This window comes from Struthio camelus, chromosome 5 (assembly GCF_040807025.1).
Source record: "Struthio camelus isolate bStrCam1 chromosome 5, bStrCam1.hap1, whole genome shotgun sequence".
In the NCBI taxonomy this organism is placed as follows: Eukaryota; Metazoa; Chordata; class Aves; order Struthioniformes; family Struthionidae; genus Struthio; species Struthio camelus.
This window is the reverse complement of record NC_090946.1, coordinates 38,091,201-38,115,031: the sequence shown is the minus strand read 5'-3', so window position 1 is coordinate 38,115,031 and position 23,831 is coordinate 38,091,201. Positions and strand designations below refer to the sequence as shown.

At 44.0% G+C, this 23,831-nt stretch overlaps 1 protein-coding gene across 9 annotated transcripts in view; it reads right to left on the bottom strand.

Moving 5' to 3' along the window:
• The window catches only part of TSPAN18 (tetraspanin 18), a 132,735-nt gene extending 109,168 nt beyond the window's left edge, over positions 1-23,567 (bottom strand). For 2 of the 9 annotated variants that reach the window (XM_068945572.1, XM_068945576.1), the window contains exons 1-2: positions 23,327-23,567; positions 14,104-14,219 (exon numbers count right to left, since the gene is read on the bottom strand). The gene's annotated coding sequence lies outside the window, so the exon portion shown is untranslated. Of the gene's footprint in view, positions 1-13,544; positions 13,690-14,103; positions 14,220-23,326 lie in introns of those variants that run through there. The other 7 variants (XM_068945578.1, XM_068945573.1, XM_068945579.1 and 4 more) reach the window with 6 other exon arrangements.
• Positions 23,568-23,831: the final 264 nt, after the last annotated feature.

Here is a 23,831-nt window from a genome sequence, read left to right as displayed (position 1 = left end):
CAAGTCATTTAGATTTGACTTTCATCAGTAAAATGGGGATTAGTAGACAGGATTCTCTGCCTCAGAAAGGTGCTACAAGGACACAATCCATTTAGAACTGTGAGATGTTCAGATAATATGGGTCATACAGAAACTCATGATAAATAAATGGCAAGTAGTCATTGCAACACAAAACGGAGGGGCTACATCTGCCAGAAAAATTCTGAGCAACAGACTCATTCTGGTGGGCTTGTATATGGATAGCTCAGATGCCTGGCCAATCTGTTCACTCAGGCATGCTGCACCATTTCATTATCTACCAGTCAATCTCTGATTTATGTCCAGGAGTTTATACACAGTAACAAATGCTACTAATAAAGTAAACCCTCTTTAGAATGCATTTAGAGTTATTGGAGGGGTGAGAAAATTACTTTATCATCAACTTAGAATGATTGCATCTGTTTCACGTCCTCCTTGCTAGGCAATAGAGCGTCTGGACAGATCCTTGCTTTACAAGGCAGAATTCATCACAGAATAAAAGGCCAGAGATGGCAGAACAGCAGAGGAGGGAGGAAGTATCAAGTTTTGTCCATGCAAAGGCATTTAGGATGCTGCAAGATGGACATATTCAGGCACTCTTTCATTTAATAACATTCCCTTTAATATTGATGTTTGGTCCCACTCCATACTCTTGCAGTTCACAAAGAACAACTAGTAAGGATCACAGCTGATGACTGCAACTTCACGTTAAAAAACACAGCCTACAGGTGTGATTTTGTAGGATGCTAAGGGAAATAGATCTACTACACAGTTTCTCTTGGGCCACTTCCGCTTCAAATAACCAGTCAGAATGCAGTAATGAAACCCACAGGAGTACAGCTCCAGCCACAGAAACTATTCTGCAGGTCAATCTTAGGGAACACCTGGGGCACGCAGTGCCGATGTGGGTTCTGCCAAACCCTCCACAATGCTGTCCTGATGCAGTTTGTCCATATTTCAGCTGGACAAATTTGCAACTAAGGTCTATTCCTTTGAGACATACATCTAATTGCTCTACTTACTGGAACTATTTTCTCACTAACCTGAATGTTTTCATTCCTCCATCCTCAACTAAGAAGAAAAAAATATGTTAAGCCTTAAATTGATAGCTTCCTTTTCTCAGTAATTTAAATATATGAAATAGATGCGCAGAATAGCTGCCTTTGGTGGAAAAACAGTCTAGTCCTCAAGAGGTCTTGTAGCATCCCCAAACACCAGCCACAGCACAGTCTATGCCTCTTGAAGAAAAACAGTAGCTTATCTTCATCCTCCAGGGAAACTAGGCAGTCAGCCTTTGACCTTTGGAGGTTCCTTCAAAGACAGTGTAACCAGAAAGAGCAAGAGGTAGAAATCTGGTATCTCTTCAAAGATAGAAGAGCCAGACTTGATTAATTTAAGAGAAGTATTTTCTTTTCCTAGATCAACTTTATGTGAAAATACATTAGCAGATGATTCTTATCTAGTATATGAAAGAAGTATTGTCCATTTATTTAACTTAAAAGCAAGGCTTAAGGTGGTATTGTTTGTTCTTTTAAACACATCACATCTGAGATCTGTGGCACAAATCTCTTCACCTGGGCACACAGACACTGGAGCTCATCTTGGACCCAGGAGCACTTTGCCATTACGTGAGTTCCAGACTGATAGGCTGCCCCCAGCTGAGCTGCACAGGCAGCCTGGTTCAGGTTTCCACTAGCTCAGGCTTTCCTGCCCTGTGTTTCTCTGTATGGCACAAACATGCCTTATGTCTCCTACTTGAACTTGATGGATAAGGGGAAGGAGGGAGAAAAAGACAAGCTCAGACTCCTCATCTACTACAAGACAAACAAAAAAAAGTCTTCTTAAAACAGGTTAGCACAGACCATCTGAGGAAGCTTTTGGCTTCTCGAACACAGGAACATCCCATTATTTAAATCTCAATTACATAGCAATAGCTAGGATTTTTTTTTTTTTAAAGGAAAAAACAGAGTACTTTCTCTTCGCCCATTTAATGATGAAATTTAAACCACCAGCCTTCTCCCAAATCCTCACCCTCACTAAATTCAAAGAAAAAGGCAGAGTGGGATTCTTGTAAAATCAGAACTGGAAAGTGGATCACAGTTTTGCAATTCTCCCTCTTATCACAGAGGAAGCCCCCCTTCTGCACCCAAGCAGCGCACAGCACAATGGGATTCAGGTGGCTGAACTGCCCTGGAATAACCAGATGAAGAGTCTTCAGTGATGCAGAGAGCACCCACAGAGAACAAATGCCCTGGCCAACACACACCTAACTTCCCTGAGACCCCCTCCTGACTTTCTTCTCCTTTTATCTCCTTGCTCTCTAAAGAGAGTTAAGAGCCTATGAAGAAAGGACCACTTTCCTCTCCACAAAACAGGGGGAGGGAAGAAATTGAAAGAAAAAGTCCAATTACTGAAACCATGTGTCACCCCCAGCCTTTTCTGAGCTCATGGCAATCAAACCAGCAGGAGAGTGTTTTATCCTGTTCCAAGCTCCTCTCCTGCCCTAAGCATTATTTTCCATACCCTGACCAACAATAACAGCCCCGGCACAAACATATCAGCAGCGTTCAGCTATATTTTCCTTGGCTGCTTAAGCTGCTTTTCTAACAACATTCCTTAGAGAGAGTGGGGGTTTAGGAGCTTTTTGATCCTATAACCAGTCCCTCACTTGTATAGCCCTGACCCTGCCAAAATACACCACAAGAGCTTCAGGGACAGTCGCTCTCCTCCTTACGTGATTGACATGCTGATTATTTTGCTAAGGTCTCCAGAGATTTGTCCCTATACCCTGCAAAGAACACATCTTGAGGAGCCACAAACCTGCAGAACCAACAAGGAAAGACAGCATGGCCACTGAGAGAAATACAAGGACACTGGGACAGAAACAGATTTTCTCACCTCACCACGTTTTTGGAGACGTCAAATAGTTTTCCATTTCACATAGGGATGAAGCTCTACCCTTTGGAATCCTCCACGTGGAAAAAAGAAAAAAAAAAAACACGCTCTAGAATAGACACAAGTCTTGTGGTTATTATGCATATCTGGCAAGTAGGAAATCTGCTTTCAGGATCCTGTTCTGGATCTGTGACAGCATAGGTGAAGAGCCCAAACCACTTGGCTCCTAGACAGCATCTCTGTTTTGACTACAAAATTCTATGTCAAATCCAAGAAATTCACCCAAGGAGAACTGACGAGAGACAAAACCTTTCCTGCAAAGCAGCACTGGTTTCAATAAATCAGCATTTTCTGCAGGAAAATTGTTTCCTTGCAAAACTCCCAGCCAGTCCTAGCCTCAAGTAGTAACTAGTGTGGTTTCTGCTGAAAGCATAGCCCTGGAAGCAACCCACCCAGCAGAAGTTCCACCTAGGAACAGCTCACCTCCCCCTCAACCTGCCCCTCCTGGGCAAACCAGCACCATGGAGAAGAAACAAGTAAGGCTTCCTGAAATTCACCCGGACACCTCACAGCAGGTATTGAATTCTCTCTTCTTCTAAACTAGCAATTTATTTTAAACAGAGGAAAGGTGGTGTGGGGAGACAGTCTCGCACACTCCGTTCCTGTTTACATTACTCGTTCCTCAGTCTGGGTGATCTTAAAGAGGAAAAGCGTTGCTCCTGTCCAAAAGAGAGAGCACGTGCGTGGTGAAAGGTTTAGAGCCTGGCCCATACACTTCGTGGACAATTTTGTGCAGTGGAAACTTTCCCCTCTGCATCACTTAGAAGAGGCAAACCTCTGCAGAGGGGTTAAAGAAAACACACAGGAATGTCACAGAGGTATCTCACTTTGTCTTATTGCTTTGAGACATACTTCTCCAAGTTGGCTTAAAAGCATCTCTAAAAGTCTAGTCTTTTTAACTATGTTTCCCAGAAAGAATACCTTTCCCATTTCTAAACACCGGATTTCACATTCAATACAGGATTATCCTATATAGGTCACTGACACTCTATGGAAACCTGTTTGAGAAGGGCTATTTAGATAAACAGCTCTATTCCCATACCACGTTTTTTGGTTTGTCTTCCTTTATTACTAAGAATATTTCAATTGAAACAACATCTTTGTGCCTTTCAGGATGTCTGCTTCCACTGCCACTTCTCCACCTGGAGCTATAATCCTACACTTGTCAGAAACCCAGCCACTGCTACAGAAGTTATTACAGACACAATCTGCAGATTATAGCAACTTTTAACAGCGGGTAAGTAGCAGAAAAAGACGAGTTTAAGAAGCAAAGAACCTGCTGCTCAGAGAACCCTATTATTAATATTTATTATTTTCAAGCATTCCTTGAGTGCTGTAGAAGACCGATAAAACAGAATGCAGAAACCATGGAACCACGTGTAAATAGACAAGACAATGGGGAGCACAAAGAATAAGCAGACTGTTTGGAGAACTGATGAAGAGATAGTAACAGCAAGGATAAAAAGAAGCCATACCTTTTATCAACAAGATGTTTCCAATAGCATGAAGAAAATTAAAGAATGCCTCAGTGTCTAATCAGAACTGTTCCCCATAGGGGATTTTCTGAGCAGTATTACAAAGAATTGGCATATCTTTAAAGAAGAGAGCTTTGATCATAAAAAGCAAGGGCGGGGGAGGGAAGGGGGGGGGGAGAGGAAGAACTGGAAAAACAACAAAAGCAAATGCAACTGCATCACCCTGTGGTATAAGGGTGAAATCCAGCCCTGGACAGATGCTTTACAAAGCTCCAGGTATATCCATTTAGACCTTGTGTACAAGTTTAGAATGAGGCACACTCCTCACTCCGGTCCTCCTGCCAGGCAAATGCTGCTTCTTTCCCAAAAACTCTTTGCCCTTGTTACCCCAGAAGGGCTACCAGCTAGCAGTTTCCTTCCCTAACAGAGATGCAAGTTTGTGGTTTACACAGTATAAACCCTTGCACTTTCAAACAGCAACCCATGACACTTTTCAGTTCCAATCCACTTTACCAAGATTAGCTAACAAGAACATTCACAATAACCCCCTGCTGACGGTACTGTCTTCATTTTCACAGATGGTGAAGCAAACGCATGGAAGGGCAATGCAACTTGCCCAGAGCCAAAGGGAACCTACACTATAGCCCTACGCTACTGATGTCGCCATTTCTGCTCCTCAGTTCTGAGCACCAAAATCATTGATATGACTCAGGACTGACAGTCCAAACCCCTTCCCAATGCCCTCTGCTCCCCAGGGCTAGTGTAATGTTTCAGAGTTGCCCCCTAAAAAACATCACGTTATAAAGATGCTATGAGAAATTCACCACGGAATGAAAATTGGTAATATCTACAGTGGCATTAACAAAGAATTTTTTTTTTAAAACTAAAGTCTTATTCTTTTCCTGCCCATCACAGTATCAAAATACAAATCCACAGTATGCAAAACACAAAACCTTCTGCTCCTTTCAGCATTGCGGGGGGGGGGCGGCGAGGGGAGGTAGAATCTCTTAATCCCTCCAGACTCTGGAAAGCCCTATTACTTCTTAATCTCACCAGACTCTGTTGCTCATGACTGACACATCCCTTCAAACACTTAAAAGGATGAGAATCATTTTTAATTGGCAAAGCATCACTGTGAGCTCAAACCTTTATCAGTTTGGAAGGTCATTTTTCTGGATTGTAGACCAAGAGTGATGCACTGCATCAGCAAGGTATTACATTATCAATGTTTAAGACTGCTGAAGTAAGACATTGGTCGATGAGATCTATCAGCACTTCCAGCTTCAAGCCCCCTGCCTTGAGCATTTCCAGAACTAGCCTCCAGCTTTTCTCACATCTTGTTTTGAAAAATAGCTTGGTGTAACTCCAGAAATCCCCATTACGTGTTGGTGTTTCAGCCACAGGAAGCAAAAGCTTCGCTGAGCGACACAAAATAAGTATCTCATTTTAAGCAGCTTTGAGAACCCTTTCTGACCGTAACAGGGACAAAGGGCAGTCAGCAGTCCAAAAATACATCAGATCTTAAGTCCAACCCTCTTAAAATATTCTGAGAATGAGGGCTTGAATGCCTCAATTATTCCTCACTCAACTCCACTGGGGATCCTGCTTAAGCACCGCCAACTATTATCAGCCAAGACTGATATCAAAAAAATATTCAGTTTTCAAATGATCACAGAAATAATAAATATATTGATAACAGAACAATAATGATTCCTATTCCAAAATCTACTGAAGTTACCACATTGCTATCTCATTTACCCTGGCAGCAGGTCTTGAAAAGTTCACCTGAAAGGTACCCACAGCTCCTAGAGACTTCCCTGAGAAATGCAGGATCTCAGCAGGCCCGAGAAACCAGCCTAATACAGGCATGAGCTCTCACTGTACAAAAAGATCTAGTTCTCTTTGCTTCCCAAGAGATCGAGACGTGCCACCGAGTGAGCAAAGAACAAATCTTGTCTTGCTGCTTTCCCAGAATACATGCGTTCCAGTTCAGTGTAGGTGCCCTGTGAGGTCCACGTCTCAAGAGCAGGCAAACTGCCAATCTGCTCATTTAGTCCATTTTTCTTCAAGTGTAGACATCATAATTTAGTGTAATCTCCAACTATTACTTTAAAACTCCTTCCTCATATACTGTCAGACACTGAGCTTTTCACAAGAAGTAAATATAGTAACTGTTTCCATAATAATGTTAAAAATACCCCAACAGATTAAATTCAACAGATGAAATGGGGCCATAAATACACATGTCTAACAACATGACCAAAATCACCCTTCTTCAAACTGGGCATTGGGCCATTAAAAAAAAAAAAAAAAAGAAAAGAAAGAAAAGCTGCTAGCATTACAATTTCTGCTCTGAGCCTTATGAGAAGCACAGAGCTGGAGAAGTACTGCAACAATGTGCAATATATACATCACTATCTTTAGTCAGGGGCTCCGAGCAACACAGCTCCTGAGCCTCTGCCAGTAAGCCACAGTCAAGAAGTCACCTTACGGCCCCATACCCCATGCCATTCACCTGTCCTGTTGGCCTTCTTGACATTTGGATTGGCACGAGGTTTATTTAAAGCTGTTTATGACGCGAGTGAGAAGTTGACAGACTATAAGAGCTATTATTATCCCTGCCACACTACACAGCTTTTCACATTAACAGGTCAGTCCAGTTCCACTTTCCCAAGGAAGGGGAACCACTATAACATTTTTATCCTGACACTAAAGTCACATAAATTAGGGGTAAAATAGCAGCTTGCTATGCTGCTTCCTGAAACAAACTCCAGATCACATTAGGTACCACACAGACACCTTAAGACAATCCCACTGTAACACGGCTGTACTCCAACTAAGCAAGAGAGAAGGGCAGGCAGAAATAGAGAGATGAACTAACTAAACCCAGTAGATCAGTCAGTGGCTGAGCTGGGAAAACTCAGGCCTGAGCCCTAATTCACAAAATCCTGTAGCCTCTTTAATAATCACAGAAGCGAGTAATACCATGCACAAGACACGCTTTCAGCACCCAACACATCATCAAAAGCAGCCTCTGCTTCTCCCTGAAGGGATAGATATATTGTTCTAACCGGAATGAATTTCATCTAGGTTTAAAAATTGAAAGGTCACTGTGGAAGAACTAATTAATCTACCAAGTAGACAGAAATTTACATCTTAGATCACGTGAATTTAGTAAATATTTAGCAAGGAAACATCCTGATGGCCAGGCCTGAGAATCCTTGTTGGGGGGACTATACAGAACCAGAGAACCTATACATAAACACGTCCCTTACCAAAAAGCTATGCTGTAGTGACAGTTAAAAACCCACTTCCATCCTCTTTGGAGACAATAGCAAGATATTGTTATCCCTCTCTCCCTCCCCGCCCCCCCCCTTTTTTTTTTTTTTTTTAAGCCGAATGAGGTGAGGGTAAGATTACGCCATAAGAATACTCTGTCACACCGTTATCTACTTTATATTCTAAATCCAGTCTCAGTCCACCAAACATTAAGCACCTATGTTAAGTGTGTGGCCATCCAATGCTTCCTGTATCAAGACACCTGCAGAGGCAATTCAGATCTTAAATATTCCCTGTTGCGGCAGTAAGGTACTTCTGCATACGTTGCCATGCTTGTCTTATGAACATGCTTGAGAAATCGAACAAGAAGCTCTTCTCACACGTACATTACTTAGCAGGACTCTTCCTCAGATCTAGAGGGAGAGGGTGAAACTAATGAAGGACAGCACCTGCAACTCCACTGCTGTGGAAGAACACATGCTGCTTCTTTCAGACTTTAGGAAAACGCAAATCCTTCAAGCACGTTCCTGGAGAACAGAAGGTTGCAGAGGTGCAGAAGCAAATCACATTTAGGGTCAATTTGTAAGGGTAAATCATCTTTAATCATTTGTTTCTTTAGATCTTATCTGTGCAAAGAAAAAAACATGCTGACAAACTGGTTTAGCAGCTGCTGTGGTTAACAAAATAAGATCAATGCAACTACTTTCTATGGCCACTTCTTTCACTCTCACACAATTTATACTAAACTAGCCCATGACAGCTCTTTACCAAGGCAGTAATGACACACAGGTAAGCAGAAGCTAAATGCTCTAAGGCAAGGGGCTGGCAGGGGGCCAGGGGGAGGAAGAGGGGCACAGTCTCACCAACTATTTGGTGGGCACTGAATTCATTTAAACCCTCTGAAACTAAGAGGCAGGATAAGTCATTCACCATTTTGGAAACTCAAAGCTCCACAAGTGCAGTGAAAAGAAAATAAGACACACTGCTGTGTGGGGAAGGACAGAAATGAGGAATTCTGAACTGTGCAGTCACAAGCAGTGGTAGGACTGAACGCTTCTCTGCTGTCATATCAGTTACAAATGAGATAACAGCAATCATCAGAATGCAAAGGTCTAGACATCTGGAACACATCCTTACATGAAGTGCAATTAAAGTCCAGCAATTTTCTCAGCACTTAGAGGCAGTGGGAGGGCAGGGAACAGACAACACAAAAAACTCGAGGAAGTTTTATAACGAAAAAGCATCATGAGAAAGAACATAGCCTGGACTGACTATTCCGCACAACCTTTTTATTCCTTCATTTGCTATTTTAGAATTAACAATCATTTCCAAGCAAAAGTTAAAAAAACAAAACAAAGAACTCCTAAGAAAGAGGAGTTAAGATAGTTTAAAAAGGTATCAGCAATTTCTGATCCAAAACAGCTCATTCCTTTGCATCTGGGATGCAAGTACACAGGCTGTGCTTTCTCATGCAGATAATATGCGAACGGTTTGGAGTTACTCTTTTAAACTGACAGCTAAAGACCTCAGCTTCCAGATCCTCATTGTACTAACATATTGCTGCCCTACTTGTGAATTATCTGGGAAAACAACAAGGAAAATGGATCCAAAATCTTTCCATCACATCTTTATCAGTAATTCAACCCTTGACCCTTCCAAATCTGAACCAACATTTGAGTAAATACTTGAAGAAAGAAGAGACCAGTGAAGTTTAAAAAAAGGGGGGGGGGGAGTGGAGGGGAGGAGGGCACAACATGAACCAGAAAAAGCTATTGAAAAAGGCAAAGGTAGGGTTTAACTTGCAACAAAACCCCCAAGTAAGGGCTGCTTCAGCAACTCCCAGGATTAGCAAGGAGTATAGACACTCATCTGAAACAAAGATTCAGCCTGTTTTAGTTATAGTTCCCAAACAGACCTTGGACCTACCAGCACCTCATGCAACGACTCATCCTCTAGATGCCAAGAGCTATGCACTATCTCACAAAATTCCTTGGACGCAACCTGGGCCACCATCTGCTTATTCAGATATTTCAAGCCTCAGTTTTTAGCGTCTGAACTTCTACTTTCAAGTCCTTCTTTAAGTAAGACCCGCGGCCCCATAAATCCAGTAGCTCCTATTCCCAGAGCAGTTGTGCCTGTTTTCCTGCAACCTGCTGAGCACAGACAGGACTAGAGATAATTAAATAAAAACACAGGAACTGCATTATTTATTTTAAAGGAAAATGTGTTTTCTAGGAAGAAAGTCCTTTATTTGGGCAAATCTGTAAGCTGTTTATCAGCTTAAACTCATTATCTGCCCATATGGTCTTAGCGCTGTGGTTTAAAAAAAAAAAAAAAAAAAAAGAAGAGAAAAAGAAAAAAACTGGCATGCACTAGCTGATGAAATGTCATCTGCCCTTATGCCAGAAACTAGTATTTTTGCATTGACATCAAATTAGAATCCTTGCCACAAGTGAAGGGCTACCATAAGAAAAGTCATAATATTTTAATTATGGAGGGATCTTACAGAAGGCAGCAAGGAGAGGAAGGCAAGGGGAAGGAAAGTAAACCCATTCACAAAAATATACAGTCATTTGATTCACTTTTTGTCTCCTCTGCTCTAGCTCTTTTGCTGTTGCTTTGGGGGAGGCGGGGGAGAAAGGTAACTTTAGAAAAATAAAAAGCAAGAGAATGAGAAGCTACAGCCAATAAACACACATCAAAGTATGAGATGGCTCTGCTTCAACTGCAGGGAGTATTCAACCTGGGATAGATTAAAGGAAGATAAAAGGTGCTTGGAGGGAAAATATCACCCCTACAGCAGTGCAGACCTGTAGCTTGCTGAGCAAGCGCCAAGATCCCAGCCCATCCCACCACACTGACGGCGGCATGCTGGCAAGCGTGAACGGTGGAACTGGGTTACAGAAGCAAACGCAGCCACCATCGCCTGCTATGGGGACGAGCTCCACCAACAGAGGCAGGGTGAAGCCCTTCCCGCTCCCCTGCGGAGCGGCTGCAGCGGTGCAGAAGCTGTGTTTATTGATTCTGTGAGTCCGAGTTAACCACGGGATGCAGGACCGCATGTTTAACACAGGACATTAAACCTCACTGTCTGAGCTGTCAACTTGGTTACTCCAAGAAGACAGAAACAAACTGAAGTCACAGTAACAGATGTTATTCATGTTTTATGAACTGCAGTGTTATTCCTGGTTACAGATACTATTTCTGCCTTTTAAAACAGACCTGCAATGCTGTGTGTATTAAATGATTTGAATTAAACAACACACAGACAACTTGGCAAAGGAATTGAGGATAGTTCAGCTTTTTCATAAGCGCACAATGATTCCTGTTTCCCTCTTGCCCAGCCCCACCCTGAGGAGTATAATACACATTAAGCAGCCAAAAGTGAGATCACACCAGGATAAAGTCATTCGTTGCCATCAGCAGAGGAGAGGATGCGAACGCTCAGATGCCACTCCTCTTTTCTGAGGAAGCACTCAGCCTCCTCTGGGTTTCCCCCGTAGGAAATTAAGTTGCTGAGATTTGTTCTAAGTTTTAAGCAAGGAGTGAGAGACTAGTGTTTTTTCCCAGGCTGTCTTATCTTTACACCCTAGAGAGAATAAAGGGATTTCCCCACAACTTACAAAGGAAACATCAAATACTTGCCATGTGAGCAAAAGCCTCCTCCAGGTTCATTTTGCTTGCCCGTACCTACAAGGCAAGCAGAGGGGACAGCCTGCACTACAAAGGCTGTGCTGGAGCAGCCAGATCGACAGCACACCAAGAAAGCCCTCTCGCGGAAACTGCCAGCATCATCCACCCAACGCCTCTGGCTGGAAGAGCTAAGCAGCTTTCATGAAAAACATACCCTGCTCCCAGGATGAGGAGATGTACAAGCTGCAGCCTTGATGAGGCAGGGGCACAGGCAACCTGGCCTCTCTGTCTGGAATGATTTGTTTCAGCCCACAGCTGGAGCCCAGGGAGGTGAGCAGGCAGCAGCACTTCAGGGCACCCCAAATGCTTCCAGCCCTGCTCACACCGGCCTCTTAGGGCTCCCTCCACCTTCCCACCTGGCCCCCATTACAGGTGGGATTTGCAAACTGATGATTGATCTCTTATCTGTCCCTTTCTCAAGGAACAGACAGCTACCAATTCACCTGTGTCTCTGAACGGCTTAATGCACAACTTCTGGAGCTAGGCAACTTGCTGGTGAAGGTCTGCTTTGCACAAAGTGTGAAAGAGTCAACAGAAATTTTAACTTAATTTTGCTGGCAGTCTGAAATTTCTTAGAGAAGTTAAAAGTTCTCCCTTCCCTCTTCTCACCCCCTCACAACTGAATTCATGGTAACTGTATTGTACAGTATTTTAGTAAAGCCAACAAAAGCAGTACCTCAGCCACAATAAATACAAAAATATTAACTGCTTTACAGGGAAGGTCAAACATTTAAGTCATTTTATCAAGTATATACAAATATTCCAGAGAAAGCACATGATAAAGAAGTATGTCTGGACATTATACTGCATAGTCAGCTAGGCTTTGAAAGAATCAAAAAATACAAAAAAAAGAACACGCCTATTTGTTCCAATAATATTTCTATTATTTGCTCTCAGATTGTACACTTTGAGATAAAAATTAACGCTGCTCCTCATGAAAATACTACATATCAAAATAATCACTTTATTGTCAGAATTCATCAAGCACTTCAATATATTCTGTTGAATTAAGACACCTCCATAGTAATTCCACCCGTTTTTTACTCACTAGTGAAAATACAGGATGAGCCTGAGCTCAGAATACGAGCAACTGCCCAGCTAGTCACACACATGTCTCCAACACACTTCCAACCAACAAGCTGCAGATAGCCACTGGCTATCCAGTGAAATATGTGCCTAGAGTCTATTCATTGTGCTCAAGTTTTGTGTTATCCTAGAAATACAGGCAGTAGTCAGCCAGAGCTTGCTAATTGCTGAGAGAAGCACTAGAGGGGAAAAAAGATTACCAAAGAGACTTCACAAAAAACGCCCAAGGACAATACATCTGAAAATGCTGTCTACTCGCTTATTACAACATTTAAATTAAAAAGTTATGATAAAGCTTTAAGTGCCTGGCTGCAGAGTTTATTTAGAAAAAAAAATCAGTGGGCTGGTGCCTCACCAATATGTTATTTCAGCTATTAATCTCTCTTGGCAAGGAGGGACCGACTCGGGTGAAGGGGGATTACAGATCGCAGATTAGCAAAGTGTGAATAAGAGCATCCCTACTGGACGGGGCTCAGGTCAGAAACATGGATAACTCTCACACCTGCCTCATCCAAACTTCAGGGGTGGCAGTCCCCCCCCCCCCAAAAAAAAAACATTGCAAACGCTCCGCCGACCGCTCCAGGCCAACCCTCGGGACGTTCCGCAGTTCCTCCTGTTGTCTTAACAGTAACAAGGCTCGGGAGGGGGTAATAAAACAAACGGGAACCGCGAGGGCTGGGGCTCCCGCGGCGGGCGCAGCTCCGGCGGCCGACCCGCGCCAGGCTCCACCAGCGCCGCCGCCTGCCGGGCAGCGGGCAGCGGCCGCGGCAGGCGTTTCAGCCCCGACAAACTTGCCGCCCGCCGGAGGCCGCCGCCGCTCCCCGGCCCCGCACAGCGCCGAGGAAACGACGCGGCGCCGGTGCTGGGGAGGGGGAGAGGCGAGGTCCCCCGTACCCCACCGGGCGCCCCACGCGCCCCGGGGCAGCGGTGCGGGGCACAGCCGGAGCAGGGCACCGCGGCGCAGAGAGCCCGGGCGCGCACAGCCGGAGCACTTGGCCGCGGCGAGCGAGCAATAGCGAGTAAGGCCGCGGTCCTTACCTCCCGGCGGCGAGGCGCCCTCGGCGGCGGCGGCGGCTCCCCCGGGGCTGGCCGGGCTCGGGCGGGTGAGCGGGCGGCTGCCGGCGGCGCTGGGCTCCCACTGCCGTGCGCGCCCCGTGCCCGGCAGCCGCGCAGCGCCGGAGCCGCCAGCGCAGCCGGCTCCACCTCCCGGCCGTGCCCCCTCCTCCGCCCCCGGCTGGCCCGGCCCGGCTTGGCTCGGCTCGGCTCGGCTCGGCCCCGCCCGCCCGCCCGCTTGGCCCGGCCCGGCCCGGCCCGGCGGGGCGGCATCGCCTCCCCGGGCCCTGCTCAAGCCGCGGTCCCTCCCCCCCGCCCGCTCGGCGAAAGGCAACGTGCGGGGCCAGCCTCGTCCCTTGCACAAGGCGCCTCCGAGGCGGGGCGGCCGTTTGGGGTGCGGGAGCAGCGCCCTTGGGAGGGTTTCCCGAGGGCACCGAGCCTGGGATCCCCCGAGCGGAGGGGTGAGCCGCCCCCCCGGCCGGCCGGCGGCACCGAAGGAAGCAGGGTTGGCTGCTGCCTGTCCCTAGGACGCGCTCAGTAATACCTGCTTGACAGCTCATGCACCGGGAGGGGGGATCTCCGAGATGAGGAAAAAAAAATCCTGGAAGGTCACTTGTTGGCAGGTATCTCAGCGAGGGAGCTCTCAGCGTGTGCAAAGATCTGTTAACGAAACGTCAAACAAGAAATGACACTGTGGGATGAGTAAGCCTTTCAAAAATACAGACCGAAGCACATGGAAGAGCCCGTGTTTGTGACATAGGAAAAGCCAACCCTCCTACCTCTGGTTTTCTAAGGAAATAAGGCTTGTGCAGTTTGGCTCTGTGTGTATGCCAATAACTCTGGAGCCTGTTAAACAATTTCAGCTAAGTTTGACATAGGCAGAACTACACATTTCAGGAAAAGAGAAGACTGTGTAGAAGAAGTCTCTTTTGCTGCTCTTGCATATAGAAAAACTGTATTATGAGTTCAACCTTTATTAGGCATCAGGGAATCCACGTGGGAGTTCAACTCAAGTCATTTAACTCCCAGGAAATCACACTTCACTGGTTCTGCTGCTCACAGAAGTACTTGGTGGGGTGGAGGGAAAGAAGTTTAGGGAAGCGTTCTGTATTTCAGTAACAATCAGTGCCTCAGGAGCAAGGGAGTTAGTAAGCTGGATACTGAACTCACAAAGAATAACAAAGCTAGCTCTAAAGAATATGCAGTCTTGCAGTGGCCAGCTCCTGCAAGTTGTTCCATGCAGACAGGTTCTTGTGTTGATATGAAGTCCTGTTTATTCATTATCCTATAAAAGTGTGTGTGGGGGGGAGGGAATCCAGACACTCAAAGTTCGTTAGAAGAACGAGACAACAGGAACGTCTAACAGTGCAATGCAACAGAGAGAAAGATGTGCCAGTAGCAAGAACACAAATACCTCTACTAATGCCTCATATATCTGGTAATGAACAGTTACAAGGATGCCCAGGTACAGGTATTTGTTGGCACTGGCTTCTTCTAATGAGCTATAGAGATAGGGATATATACATAGAATTTAACATTTATGGTCCCAAATCCATTTCTGTGTAATAGAAAAGCTAGCTTACAAAGCCAGATCATATTTATAACATATGTTTCCTCATTGTCTATTGCTTAAGACAGGTGATCATTTTAAGGATCTGACATTTTCGTATGATGTTTGGGCCTGTGTTTTTCCATTTCTGTTTCACTATTCATTTTTGTCACAGCATGATCCTGCCTCTCCTTGGTCTTTGTGGCACAGAGTAGGGGATTTCCATTTCTTTATTAAACAGTTTGATGCAAGGTAATAGCCTTGTTCTTCATCTAATTTATTTGCAAAGGTCTCCGAGTGCTATTTTCCAGGAGGATGGCTTGTCATACTCCTTGAACAGCAGATCATGGCTCTCTTAGGCAGAGGTTACATTTGGGCTCTGCAAAGCTGTAGAAATGTGCTCTCCTCGCCCTCGCTCTGCACTGCTCCACAACAATGTCTGCACCTCACACTTTTCCCCTGCACTATCACAGGCATTCGGCCCATTCCAGGACCCCACGTGCCAGGCAGTTTTGCTGTGCACCTGGTGAATAAGCCATGAAAATGTGTGTATTTGTCTAGATGCCAGACTCCTATCCCTGTCTTGTGGCCTAATGCGTAAATCCTATGCAGAGGGTTTCTAGGAAACTGAGGGGGCTTAGCCTTGACCAAACCATCACAGTTTTAAACAGCTCCAGATTATGTAGATAACATCCATTCCCCATCAGGAACATCCTTGACATTTTTCCAACAACTCCCCTCCCCCTCCCCCTTTAAGTGACATCATTATTCTCAAACTATTTTGGAAAAATGCACAGGGCAATGCACCCAAAGACTTATATGTGTTTTTCTGTTTTCCATCCTGATTCTATAAAACTGTGTTTTGTAAATGAACAAAAGTCAACTATATGTGACCCCAGCTTTCAAATCTTCCACATGCTCACATAGATACAATGGTCCTCTTACATGCCCAACTGTGCAATTTAAGGGCCACTGTTGAAAATGAGCTTCCTGCGCTTATAATGCTTCCACTACCATGAAGGAACTGCTTTGTGAGTCCCTAGCTAGCACTGAGTTGAGTTTTGCATTTAAAGAAGGGATTTACCCTCTTCGGTATATATAAAGGATACAGTATATCCTCTGTGAGCTTAAAACATAACATCAGCCTTAGATAAAAACCAATTTTACTGTAGATAAGCTTGCAAGGGGCATGTTTTATTTGTTTTCTGATAGAAATGATAAATGGCTGAAATGAAACCAGAACAAGGAAATAGTTTCATGCAGAGCCCAAAACACTAAAGCTACTTTCTCCTGACTATTCCAGAAGGGCTTAGCGCCACAGCTCTCCCTGTTGTCTGAAGAGCCTGTCCCTTGAGTACTACATTATATGAATAACCTTCTTCCATTACACTTCTGATATGCTGGAGTCTTCAAAGCAGAAACTGCAATGTTTGGAATATATAAACAAAATGGGGAAGGTTCCTCACTCGTGTAACTGTATGGATTTCCAGAGAATTACATCAGGCCTGAATTTAACTCCCTACAGCTAACCCAGTATTCATAAACCCTGTCCATACTTCCTGTCTTAGTTCTCAACTTCACAGTTTCCCTTCTGCTTCCTTCCCTGTCCTCCCTGCCTTTCCTCCCGCTTCCTTTGCCTTCCGACTTCTCCCTCTCTTCTCCTACTATTTTCTATCCGGAGTTCTACTAACGTCTTTCTCGGTTTACTATAAAGGCATACAAAGAAGTAATCCAACTGCAGTCCAGGTTGGCTGTGGTTCCTAGAGCTGGACTGACACCCAGCCCAAGCAGTTGCCTAGGCAGATGGGCAGAAGAAACTCTCTGGCATCTGCCTGCTGGAACCTGAATATTAGTCTTTTTCCAGATAACTATGGCACATTCCAGGAGCAATCTGTGCTCAGTGGAGCACATAGTATTATTAACTGTGTCATGAGACTGAATGACACTTTTGAGAGTGCAAAACAAACACGATCTCAGTCACAAAGGGCTTAAGACGACAAACTGATTGTCTGAACCTGATCACCTCTTCCCAGATAGAGACACCAGAGTAAGTGATCTTGTTTTTCTGAGGTGTCAGGCACCTGCTGTGCTGATTGAAGATACACTGCTCAGTGTGCTGCGTCATCTGCTATTACACTGCTTTCCCAGGGCCCCTCCATCAGGCCTGGGAAAACAGCATGAGGGGGTAGTTGATGTACTGGTAGCGAGAGGTTTGTTCAAGCTTCATCATTAAAATCATAATTTAAACCTTGCCAGTCTGTTTTTCAACCCAGTTTTGCTTTCCCAGGCTCAACTGGGAAAACTGAAGCTAGAATGTTTATGGCTTGATTTCTTTCTCAATATCAGTATTTCCCAATCCTTTTATCCAAGCAACAACTAACCCTTTGGAGAAAAAAATATCGCAGACCCGCCCTGTGCAGCTTTGCCATGGTAACTTTTTTTTAAATCAAGAATTAAGCTGCATTTTGGGTATCCATTTACAGATTTTTCTCCATTTTGTTTTCATATTTACTTGCTCACATGTTAACATTCATGTGTATTTTTCTGGGGGAAAAAACGTGTTTACTAGTCACTTCCCATACAACCTTCTTATGTCTCTCAAACCATTGGCTCACAGACTACAGTCTTCTAGGGCTAAAGGCATGCTCTTCTTAGGATTAACCAGTCCACGAACAATACTTCAAGCTCAGTAAGATACTCAAATAAGTAGATATAATTTTGCTAAATGCTTTTCTGCCCCTGCCCCCTCCTTGTTGCTTTGAAATTGCGAGATTAAACAAAAGAACTGGCAGTGGTGCCTAAAACCAAAACTCCAGAAGCAATGATTGAATGTACCCTTGGATTCTACCCAGAAAAACCTCAATTAAGAGTTTTTATAATAATTTTAATATTCAGCACTGAAGGGATACTTTTAAAGCAAAATGAACATATTTAGGATGATAAGCATGTCTCCATCATTAACAAAATCTAAAGCTGAATGTTATTTCAATGGAAAAGGGAAAACATCATTTTCACTGTTTGTTGCTCAACTTTTAAAAAACGAATTTTCCTAAAATGGAGCTTATGCCAAAGCCCCATGATTTCCAACTGTGCATCCTTTGAGAAAGTTCTTCTCAATGTTCATATTTCCTCTGAAATTTGCAATTGAGGTCTTTCTGTACTTCATAAACTTTGCAGAGAAACAAGCTTAGCCTGTCCCCCCACACCCTCTTTAGTCATTTTCACATGCTAAGGACAAGCAAAACGGAGAGCCCCGTTGTACCAGATCCTCTGCAAAGTTGAAAAATAGATAATCCCTTTTCCCTAGAAATCTAAATACAACAGGAGAGATAAATACAGAGGGACAATTATCCCCGTGTGCAAATAGGAAATTGAGGCACAGAGAATGAATGATGAAGAAATGCTAGAGGTCTGTGGCAGATCCAGGACATGAGCTAGGAGAACCTGGATCCCAGACAAGCGCCTTGCTCATCTAAATATCTATCCTCAAATGTGTTGATGCTTCTTGGCATTTGCATTTCTCTTCTAACACTAAGAAAGGAGGCTCAAATGCACTTTTAAAACTCAAGCTGACACTAAAATCCTGAAGCTTTTTTCATTCTCTAACAATTTTATAAAATACCTTTCCCCTTGGAAAAAAAGAAAGCTAACAAACATAGCTTCAGGGTTTATTGCTCCATGAGATATTTCAATTAAGTTAACACTTTATGGGACAGTTGAGATTTCTTCATGCTTTTTCTGATAAAGAAAAGGTACATAGGACACAGTTACCTATAGAGAAAGGCAGGAACTGCCAAGTGTTGAAAACTTCACTTCTGACAACAACAGTTAGATGGTCACACTGCAATTTGTTTCAACACAGCCAGCTGTGTTGCCATAACTTGTTAAACATCTGCTAAAAACATATGGAATCCTCCTGGGGGCTGTAAATTGATACCATTCATCAAACTATTTCACGGCTTCCCTTCTCCTCCACTGACTCCCTCCAAAGAGCCAAGTGAAGCAAAGGATCCTAATGTCTTTATGTATAGAGGGATCCCTATCCAGAAAAGTGGTGATAGCTTTCCTTGAACCCGGGAAAAGGTCCCATCTAGGCATATTCTTCTGAAGCACATGTAACATGGTTAAGGAGATAAGCAAAACAGCAAGTCATTAGAACTGCAAATCAGTCATCCTGCTGGGCTCTTAAGTGAAAAGAGGTAGCCAGCTGTCATCCAGCAAAACTATTCTCCATTCAGCAGAAGTTAGTTTACATCGGCACTACCAGGTTAACCGAGAGATTGCTGAACGTGTGACTTTTGGCAGGGAAGGACCTGGTCTTTCCTGGTGTCACATAAAATACAATTTTATTAAATCCAGAGACTGCCACTGTCCACTGTCCGAACCCTGGGGTAATCACTGATGGCAGTGTAAAAATGACCACAAGACATCTGTAAAATGCAACCACAGTGTCAGAGACTTAGAGCATTATGACTGGTACAGTGAATCTGCACAGTGTAAATGGTCGCTAGACATTAAGCATGATCCCGGATTTTCTCATGATCCAGTTCACAGTGCCCTGAGCGGGGTGTAGCTTTTAAGATCTTGACTCATCCCTAGTGACAGATGGAGATGTCACATCCCAATATTAAGTTATGAAGCAATGACTGGATTGTGATGCTACCATAACCTAATTGGGATAGCTGTAGAAAAGTGGACATTTTTGTGAACATTTCTGGTTTTTCTCAATTGTACTGCTTTCTCTAGCAAAATGTAGGACCTCTCTTTGCAGACCTTCCTTCACATGTCATTCACACCCTTCCGAGCATACATACGGCCAGGGCAGAAACAAAACCACAGAGTTTCACTTCTTTTTCCTCAGTTTCAAGAGTCCCTCTCTGTATATGTGAATAAGGGAGTCCTGCTCTTCTGCCAACAGAAAGGAACTTTTAAGTGAGTAGGGCACCTATGCTGGGTATGGAAGCTGTGAGATTGCTGAATGCTGTGCGGTGGGATTGAGGCAGATTTTATGCTAGGTTCAGCTCAGTTATTTTTAAAAGTGTGGCAATAAAATGAGCGGTCCTTATGAATCCTTCACTAGGCACTAATTAATGAGCCTTCCAATTTTCCAAGTGAGGGCAAATGAACCTCAGGGATATGCAGTGATTTCCCCAAAGGGAGAACCCATTAGAATTTAGGACTCCTAACCTGTGATCATGCTTCACTCAGCTACTTCAGACATGAGATTTCTTTACCTGAAAATGAACCCCCCCTTTTGCTGGCTGGACACTCATGAGTTAGATGGACCGTTAGACAAATATTGTTATTTTGCAATTAAAAAAATACGGATTCTTGTAGGCCAGTGTGGAACACAGGTTGGAACTCTGTGAGCCCCTTATCTGATTCATTCCTGCTGTGAGTGTTTTAAACAACATTGTGAGTTACTAGCTGCTGTTTCCTATCAGGAAGAGATAACTGTGGATTTATTGAAGGCTGGAGCCAACTTCGCCCCTGTTTTAACTAAACTGATTTCAATGAAATAATTCCAAGGGCACATTCTCTCAGCTAAATAGCCCTTAGATACTTATTGAGATTAAATTATTGTACATCTATCAAAAAAGCTTACAAAACAAGAAAAAAGAAGCAACTCCTTGCTTCCTGTTGTTCTGAGCTACCCTCAGAAAAGGATCCAGAATCTAGATTCTGTTCTCAAAGATCCCCAAGATGCTTTTGAAGACTACCAAAAGGCTAAATCCAGCAAGCCCTGAAATCTGGGGAGCATGGAAAGCCTGGCAAAGGCTCCAGGGCCTCCTGCTCCTCCTCATTTTGGACTCAGCCCCTTTGAGCAGCCTTTCATGCTGTATTTTGGCACTTCTCATCCTGGCTGCGATAACAAATTGCAAACATCACTTTGAAAGTTAAAAACATGAGAAGAAAATGTTAACTAGACTTTTCTGAAATAATGAAAAGTACAGCTGAATCAAAACTAAGGGATTTAGATGAGAATAGGGGTTTGTCCAAACCACTTCTGCACTTTTAGGACAGTTTCAGTTGCTGTAGAAGAGGTGCAGAGGGGAAGAAGTGCTGCAAGCCCTCAGGTTAGCTCCTAATGTGCAGTCTGTAATCCAGTCTGTACGTTTCCATCTTTCTCCTTCCCAGTATTTTTCTCACTGTCTCTCTCCTGTTTCGATCTCCCTTCATTCTCTGTGCTCTCTTTCTCTCACTGCCTCCAGCCCTGTTGTGGTCTCTGTAGGACTTTCACTCAAATCCTTTCTTTTCTTCATTGTCCCTCTGTGATACCCTCTCACTCATTCTCTATCAGGTCCCTGCATGTGGTCTTCCAGGTGATCTAGTTTCACTTCCACAGATATGGACACCAAGTAGAGAGTAAGTAGGGTAAGGAGGGTCAGAGGCAGACAGAAGAGGCTTTTCTCTTTAACCTGAGAGAATGGGGGCAAATACCTCTGTCACAAGCAGAAGCAATGGCACATTAGAAAGGATGAGAAGGGAAACTCTGATATTGTTGCAAACAGCCACTGAAATGAAGCAATATTTTTGGGAAGCCCAGGGTATTGATAGAGCAGCTGGTCTCCTTCCAACTGGGATCTGCTGTGTTCCAAGGATATAATCATGCAAATATGGAATTTGCCAACCAAGGCTTTATTCAATGGGCCAGGGAGCAGCCATCCCTTCACCTGAGCCAAAAATGGCTCCAGTAATGTGCCGCTTGTGCACAAGTCACTAAAGAGCCTTCATCCTTCATCAGTCAGAGAAGTGCAGTTGCGCGTACTGCAGGACCTGAAGAGGCAAGAGGAAGGCAAGCTATTAAGAACGAAGCCTAATGGCCCCTTGAGAGCATGGGGGTGGGGAACTAAAATAAAATTAAAGAAACCCTTCACCTGAATTTTAATCACACCCAAGGGAAGACATGAGATTTAATACAAAACATTACACAGCTGCTTTGCTACACAAGATTAACTTCATGTAACAGGATGAATAAAAATATTCCCACTCCAACTTTCTGAAACATTCTGCCCTCAGGCAGTGAGAGAAATGGCACAGAATGCAGAATGAGGCAGAGAGATGAGCTAGAGATGCTTTTAAGCTCTGTGCAAGTCACCCTCCCAGAGCTGGGCTCTGACACAAATCTCCTTCAGCATCTCAAATTAATAATTCATCTTTGGCTGGCGATCATTACAAGATCTCTTTTTGTAGGTAGACAGACAGACAGAGAAAGAATAAATATGAGTTAATGCAGGCTGGCTATACTGTGAAACTTTGAATGCAAGGACTGCACCTCTAAGGCTCTCCTAGTACTACGCTAAGAGCCTGGGCATTTGAAAAAGCCTGCAAATGTGTCTGCATGAGGAGTGACCCACTTCTGCAGCTGGAACTTGGAATGCCTCCCAGATGCACACATGATGTTTTGGCAACATAGAGAGAGAAAAGTTCAAGGAGACTAGGGAAGAAGTTCATAAGAGGAGTGTGAAATAAAATGCCAAAGCAGCAAAGCATGTAGTTCTGAATTCTTTGAAATCAGTAGTCCGAGATGGGCTGCTATTAAGGTCTATCCAAAGATCTTTGGATCTTTGTGGTAGAAATGAGGCCGCTTCCCTCAGCCTCCAAGAGAAGTTGTAAGCTTATGCCACAGCATGTCAAAGTCAGCAGGGACTCAGTCATAAATTGATTTACAAGAATATCAGCTGGAGATGTAACCTTTTTGCCTTTCAAGCTATAGAGTAAACACATGTCTCTGACAAGTATCTTTCCCCGGTAATCCCATCAGCCATTTGTGAAACGAGCACGCCATTTCCTTAGTGCTAGGCAAAGCACAACTCATAAAATACACCTTCATAATCAACAATTTCTAAAATCAACATTTCCTATTGCTGATAAAAATAACCAGAAACATCCAGCTGATCATCATGCATATTGTGCACACATCTCTTTGAGGCAGCAGTCCCCAGTTCTAGCACTGAGTAGGACTTGTAGGGTAAATACAGAGCTAAACAATTGCACTTGGAGGTGTTTTTCTTCTTTTAAGCCGGATGAAAACTCACAACTTCAGTGTGATGCCAGTCATAGACATAAGCAAAACAGAGAGTTGCCTAGGATAGCAGCCTATTCAGGGACAGCCTGCTGCCTACTTAGTCTCTGCTGGAGCTCTGGAAAGGCAGGCTGGTGGCTGCTGCTGCTACAGAAGTCAGGGTTATTTGGAAGAGATGTAGCAGTCACTTACTTGATCTCTCTGGTGTCTGGCAGCAGTAATTGCAGCAAGTCCAGTTCCCCAGTGCTCTCCCCTTCAGGCTGCAATTACAGTTCCATTCCTTCCCCTTACTCTTCCTCTGCTCATGGAAAAAGCAGCGTGGCCCCAGTCCTTCATCTTTGGGGTTGAAAATTTCAACTTTGTCTATAATGTTGAGGAGCCCTGAGTCAGCCCTGGGCATTGGTGATGCTCTGCAGCTGGAGGTGTTCTGATTGAGATGTAAATCAAGATACATGGTCATAAAGCAGTTAGTGACAAGTCTTGGGGAAAAAAAAAAGTGTTATCTTTAGTAACCAGGCCAAATGCCAGCTCCAGCTAAGATAACAGACATTCTACTGACTTCCTGCAATTTTCCTTCAGTGAAATATTATCCTCTTTACTTCCTGCCAGAGTGTCATTTAACATAGCTTTGCCACTCTACCGTGATTCACTCAAAGGAAACTGCATTTCAGTAAAGACTACAGTAACTCCAGTATAT